At 35.9% G+C, this 6,869-nt stretch overlaps 1 long non-coding RNA gene across 6 annotated transcripts; it reads right to left on the bottom strand.

Moving 5' to 3' along the window:
* Nucleotides 1–2,418: 2,418 nt before the first annotated feature.
* On the bottom strand, nucleotides 2,419–5,789 carry LOC110735004. Of its 6 annotated transcripts, none has more exons than XR_002513969.1 (5): nucleotides 5,565–5,789; nucleotides 3,488–3,877; nucleotides 3,170–3,369; nucleotides 2,861–3,075; nucleotides 2,419–2,774 (listed from the first exon to the last, which is right to left on the bottom strand). It is a non-coding gene; the product is annotated as an uncharacterized LOC110735004 (long non-coding RNA). The 6 variants fall into 6 exon arrangements; XR_002513966.1 differs by having other exon boundaries at nucleotides 2,861–3,369; nucleotides 3,488–3,639; nucleotides 3,720–3,877; nucleotides 5,565–5,779; XR_002513967.1 differs by having other exon boundaries at nucleotides 2,861–3,369; nucleotides 3,488–3,633; nucleotides 3,720–3,877; nucleotides 5,565–5,779.
* Nucleotides 5,790–6,869: the final 1,080 nt, after the last annotated feature.

The following is a 6,869-nucleotide window of genomic DNA, read 5'->3' as shown; positions in this document are numbered from 1 at the left end:
TGTAATCTGCGTTTTTAACGTGTCCTCTCCCTTAATGAGGATTAAGGGAGGTATTTATAACCTCGGGAAACGTGTCAATCTAGGTTTAGGTTAACCTTGGGCTGATTGGGCTTCCCTCGGAAGTTGGGCCTAGGTGACCGGTTATCCCAGGTGTCATGGGAAGGACACGTGTCGTGTCGTAATTGGTCCATAGTGGACGGATCATTGCTTGACACGTGGCAGGCTCCTATTGGCCCATGTGACGGACACATTGGCGAAACCTGATTGGTCCACTTGTCAGATGGTGATTGGTGGGGAAAAATCCCCTAATCAACTGGGTTGGTATTCTTTTTTTTAAACGAGTTGTTGGCCTGCGCGTGTAGCGCGCGGTCCCTTAATTTGGTGATCTATGCTCGGTGATTAATGTGTAATTAGTCGTTGTTGTATATGTAGATTATTTCTAATGTTGTATTGGTAACGGAGTCAGGTATATCTATTACCGTTGAACAAAGATGAAATTTGATGGAATGGATTGTTTTGCTGATAAATTAATGTAATATATGTGTGTGTTGATTAGCAAAATAATTTCAATAAATTACTTATGGTTTCAAAAGTAGTAGAACTCATTGTAAAATTGTTTATTCGAAATTTAATGGGTTGTTAAATGTTTTGGTGCCAAATATAGTTATTATGAATTAGAATCGAATTTAAGAGCTTTGCTTTAAACGAATTAAAATTAATCACTTGGGGCATCAAATGTTGAAAGGATACTTTTAACTCAAATGGAAAGCTATATGAATACAAAATGTCTTTGTTAACAAATTTGCATCATCATAAATAATGGCGCGCAGTCCCCCAATTTGGCGATCTCTGATTGGTTATTATCATTTAATTAGCTTATGTTTTATGTTAATCATTATTTTATTGGTTTACTTGTGATAAAGGGGATGTGAGGATTGACAAACTGGGTGGTACGATCAAGGCGATTGGAGGATTGGTAAACTGGATGTTTATTTTCCAATCAAGGCGATTGGAGGATTGACAAACCGGTGGTGCAATTAGGGTGATTGAAGGATTAACAAATTGGGTGGTGCGATCAAGGCGATTGGAGGATTGACAAACTGGGTGGTGCAATCAGGGCGATTTAAGGATTGACAAACTGGGTGTTGCGATCATGGCGGTTGGAGGATTGACAAACTAAGTGGTGAAATCAAGGCAATTAGAGGATTGACATAATATATGGGTGGTGCGATCAAGGCGATTGGAGGATCAGCAAACTGAGTAGTGCGATTAGGGCGATTGGAGGATTGCAAACTGGATGTTGCGATTAGGGAGATTGGAAGATTGGCAACATCCAATTTGCCAAATTGAAATTGAAATTCAATGGTTGAAAAATAAACTTCATCAATGGAGGATAGAAAGCTCGCCACTTTAATGGAAGTCTCGGATCTTATAAGAGGAGAAAAAAAAGTCCGTTCAAAACCAAAACTCATTTATCAAACCTTCTTCAATCGTATATGAGGAAACTGCATAAAACTAAACATTTAATAAATAATCCAATATCATAATTAATTAGAATAATAAATAAATTGAACAAGACCCAAGTATCAAAATTTTAATTGAGGGGGGATTGGAGGATTGGTAAACTGAGTGTTGCGCTCAGGGCGATTGAAGGATTGCAAACTGGTGTTGCGATCAAGGCAATTGGAGGCTTGACAAACTGGGTGGTACGATCAAGGTGATTAGAGGATTTGACAAACTCGATGGTGCGATCAAGGCGATTGGAGGATTGCAAACTAGGTCTAGTGATTATGGCGATTGGAAGATTGGCAATACCTTATTTGCCAAATTGAAATTGAAATTCATGGATTGGAAAATAAACTTCAATGGAGGAGAGAAAGCTCAATGCTTTAATAGAAGTCTCGGATCTTATGAGAAGAGAAAAATTAAAAAATCATTCAAAACCAAAACTCACTTCTCAAACCTACTTCACTCGTACTTGAGGAAAAGTGTATAAAACGAACATTTAATAAATTAAAATCAATGAAAAGCAAAAAATCGCACTGGTTTGAGGGGGCGTTTGAAGGATTGACAAACTGGGTGGTGCGATAATGGCGGTTGGAAGATTGGCAAAGTGGGTGGTGCGATCAAGGTGATTGGAGGATTGGCAAATTGAGTGGTGCGAACAACATGATTGGAGGATTGGTAAAATGAAAGCTTCTTGGACCATTTTAACGTAAATACCCACCCTCACTCAAATTATGATGAATATAGTATGGGTTGGTCTAAGTTGTAGGTAATTAATTTTTTTTTAATGTAATTCTTGGTAACTTGCGTATAAAAGAGTATGTGCCTTTGGACTATCCTTTGGACTATCAATATTGTCTTAAAAGTGTTGCCATATTGTAATATTTAAGATATAACCTGTAGGGTAGGTAGTTAGAATTACATATCTTTGCATATTGAATTGCATGTATAATAAAAGTATTAATTCTACAATCCTTTCATAATAATGAATGCTACTTCAATTTCAATTACTAATTACGTTAACGAATTTCCCATAACAATACAGAAGGGAAAAAGGGGGAAAAATCGTGAAAAATTGCACATGTTCACTCAAATGTAATTGCTACTTAAGCTATAAATTACAAGATTAAACACAAAGCATCAATGAGGTTGTTGTTCTGCAGCACACCCCACAAAAGAGTGAAGAGCCTGAACTCTTTCGACTTTTCAGAATTTTTTGAGCTTGAACTCGGTAAAGAGCCTCCTTCTCGATCTCCTCCTTATTGGCCCTGAAATTAATCAAAGCAGACCAACAATAAGAAGTATGATCATTCTCATACTCAGCTATAAACCTATCGAAATCAGCTGTCCTTACCCCGGGTTCAAATCTCATGCCTGATTATTTACTTTATTTTGCTTCAAAATGTCAGCTAACATGAAGCCAAACTCATCCTTCCAATCCCCCGCCTAATCCCCCACCTAATTTAAGAAAGGAAAAACCCCTTCAAGCAAAGGCCATGTCTTATTAGAGTATTCTCAACACCACAGGCAGCAAAACACCAATGAGAGCAAGCTTTGCATCCAACCCAGCTACGGGTATTGTTGGCCAATCATAGTTATAACACACAGAACACATACAATGGCTACAAGTCCCTTCTTCAATTCAAAAAACAATAATTTATACCTGATTCAATCATGCATTCCCTGTACATAAAAAACCTGTAAAACGAAGAGTACGGACGAAGGCCTTAGCCACAATTTGCACAAGTTCATTAGCTGGTGTTATAAGAGTTTTTGACGGAGCCTTGACAACTGAATCAGAGGTAACCTTTTGTGCCTAAAGAGAGACATTCTTTATCAATCGAGCCATTTTCAAGACAGCCCCTGAGAGTGAACCAAAAGGAAATGTCACGAGGCAATGTTCCCACAACAGTCAATTTTGCAGTGTTGTATGACAGTAGAAAGGCATGAAATACTAATGATTCACATCTATGAAACTTACCAAAATCTTTATTGGCGCTTGTCGCATGGAAAATTCCAGAGTAAACCGATCCATTTTTAACCTGGACTTCTACATGATGTCCAATTAGACAGGTTGTCAACTACACAAGTCGATCTCGCGAAGGACTCTCAGACCCTACACTTCTGCTGCCACTTGTTATACATGCATCAAAAATAAAACTATGAAGTTGCAAATGACAAATTAGTGGAGCACTTATATTAAAGATCTTCACCTGCACTTGTCACTCTATCGGGATTTGATTTTCCAGGCTGTGATTTTATATCCATCCTGTTGCTGTTCTCTTTTTCAACTCTGCGGCGATTAAACCTTTAGCAGAAGTTCTTGGCTGCGCAGCTTGCTGCAGGTTCATGCTGAGCAGACTGACACAACCTCCGTAATGGCAAAATTATTAGGGTTAGAAGCAGCAAATACACTGTGAATCATCATATCACACAAGACCAGTTACATGCACCCTGAAAGTTAAGTTCATCTAAGGACACAAAGGCAACACGAAATAGATTGCCTCCCTTCTACTTTGTCTACAAACTTCAATTATGACACTCAAACTAATATTTACAGTAGAAAATCATCAAATACACAAATGTGTCATCCACTTGTTTGTAGTAAAGCAAGATGATCACAAACATAATATCAACCAAAACCACTACTCATGGAGAATCCTGCTACTGAATACCTAGCAAGAGCTCGTTAATAACATTGAAGGCCATGCCTTAGGTTAGAGTTTTTGAGGGACCTGGTCCATAAATTATATTTTCTGAGCTTTTATAAAATAATTTATAAAGTTAATTGTGAAATAAATAAAATTTTAAATTAAAATCTCACCCTGAAGGCTTGAAATGATGATTGGACAAAAACAATCATCGACTAAATATGGATAAATCACATCAAATGGGGAATGAAATCCAATCATCTAAAGCTAGATGTATGATACTAAGTACTCCCTCTGTCCCTTATTTTTTGCCCCATTTGACTTTTCATGGTCTCCAAAACGTGTCTTTAAACGTATCTCCAATTCTATACGCGTAAAAATTATAAAAACTTGATATTAATAAAAACATATAATGAGAGGATCCTAACAAGATGCCATTTGAATATATTACCACTTATAAATTAACGAGAGTTAATGGTCAAAGTTTTAAAAATTTGACCCATATATTTGTAATGGGGCAAAAAATAAGGGACAAAGTGAGTAACAACGAAGGAAGGGGAAAAAATTAAAGCCTTTCTAATGTAATCCCACATCATGACATGGTTTCACCTTCTTTCTTTTCTATTTTTTTCTCCTTACTAAATCTTTCAACCAAATGTCAGTCCAAGACTTCAACTTAATGAAGTTATAAGCTTTATAGAATAAGGATATTGTCAATTCGTTTTATAACATTATCAACCAATTTCATAATGCATGGTTAATTGAGATGTTCAGAATTATCTGCAAAAATCAAGACGAGTAAGACTGGAATTTTATGCATAGAATAGCAGGGTATGATTCTGTAATTTCTAGATTCGGCAATATTTATTTATTTATTCACTTTCATGAGAGTCAAACTAACATGAAATTAACCCTACACTATTAATTATATTGAACTTCAAAATAATAATAAAAGAAATATTGTAATAATAATAAATCAGGCAATCAGCCCAATTCACTCATTCCTTACAAAATTCTTAAGCTATGATCTGATCAACAGAGGCAGAAAGAAATATTCAAACTTCAACAAATCAAACATAAAGTAATGGTACACAATTCGAATAACATTTGGTATGGCCTAAATTTACCCTTTCATTTTAACCTGTATAATGCTCCATTTCAAAAATCACCCAAATAGCGCGAAACCGGTTTAACAGCTACCAAATAACAATCAAACCAACAACCGTTCTTCGAAAACTAAATTAGCGAAACCGATCCCTACAATTTTGCAGAAAAACCTAGTTTAAAATTGAAACACTTTTCTTTGCAAAAATCAAATTAAAAACTGCAAATCTCATGAAAAATACGCCCGTGATAGTAATTGAGTCATTCCCCTTAAAAGCCAAACTAAAAAAATTAAGAGCGTACCTCAAAAGCTGCTTCAAAGGAGGAGAGATAGCTAAGAAGGCGCTTCAATGGAGGATTCAGAGTGCGCACTTCAATCAAGAGGAGAGATTGAGCGTACCTTAGAAGAGGAAAAAAGCAACTCAAAGGTGAAGAAATAAAATGAATGGTAGAGAGTAAAATCAGGGAAGGAAAAAAAAAAAAAAAAAAAAGAGGGGCAGAAGAGTCTTCACACAAAAGACAAAAATAACCTAGGTGAAATTGGCAATTCAACCAAGGGGGCAGAGGGCATTTGTGGTATTTTCCTGTTCATAAGGAACAGTAAATTGTGCTACAGTATTGGTGCCTTGGACTTTTTAAAGAGTTATATAGATATAGATATAGAATTATGCAGGTAATACATTCTGTTCTCAGGGAATAGGGTGGCAAAATTTGTTTATTCTTTAATAATAACATGATCTATTAATATATTTTTGCTTATGGTTCTATACTTCCATTCATTGTAGAGTAAATGGTCTTTGCTTGAGTTGGATTATATACACCTTCTGCTAAACCTTGTGAGAGATTGAGAGGTTGATTATGATTATTTTTGTAGGGTTGATATGGATATTCATGCTTATAGTTATGGCTTTATGGTTGATATTCTGAACCTTGGACTTACCAAAATTTTTAAGTATGTATGTATTATATCTCAGCTGATGAGTAATCATATTTGACAGAATGGAAAAGTATAGTTAGCTGCTAGAATTTGTCTTGGACTCTTAGGTGCTTGGAGGTGATTGTGTGTTACTAGCACTACGATCTATAGCAGCAAGATTTGTTTTGAGTACTTTGAGCCATGGATCGGCGATTCCAATGGCAGTGACATGAAACTGCTATCCCTTTCTCAGATAGCAGCGCAGATGCATGACCTCTTTTTTGAGTTGTGCCTAAGTATCAAGTTCAAATTGCAATCATTTTAGCATTATCTGGTCTACATCAATGAAGGTATTAGATTTTAATTTTCTTTTTTTACAGAACTATAGCATAGGAAATGGATAGCTTCAATATGAATGTAGTTGACATGATGATGATGATTGTTTGTTTTCAAATTACAAGCATTATAGTTGAATATGCTCACTGTGCATACAAACATGGTGAGATGTTAAAGTGATTGAAGGAGAGTGAAATTGGGTTATTGGCTTTGTTTCTTATTAGATTACAAGCTCTTTTTGTACTATATTCTCTGAACGCTGGAGAATCAACTAATGGTCTCTTTTGTATGAAGGCAATGTTGCTTTCATGGATTTAAAAAGTTAAAAGTAACTATAACTAAAAGGGTAAAATGTA

The sequence above is a fragment of the Chenopodium quinoa genome, unplaced genomic scaffold (assembly GCF_001683475.1).
Source record: "Chenopodium quinoa cultivar QQ74 unplaced genomic scaffold, ASM168347v1, whole genome shotgun sequence".
Classification (NCBI taxonomy): Eukaryota; Viridiplantae; Streptophyta; class Magnoliopsida; order Caryophyllales; family Amaranthaceae; genus Chenopodium; species Chenopodium quinoa.
Note: the sequence above shows the minus strand (reverse complement) of the source record. Positions and strands in the feature narration are given on the sequence as shown.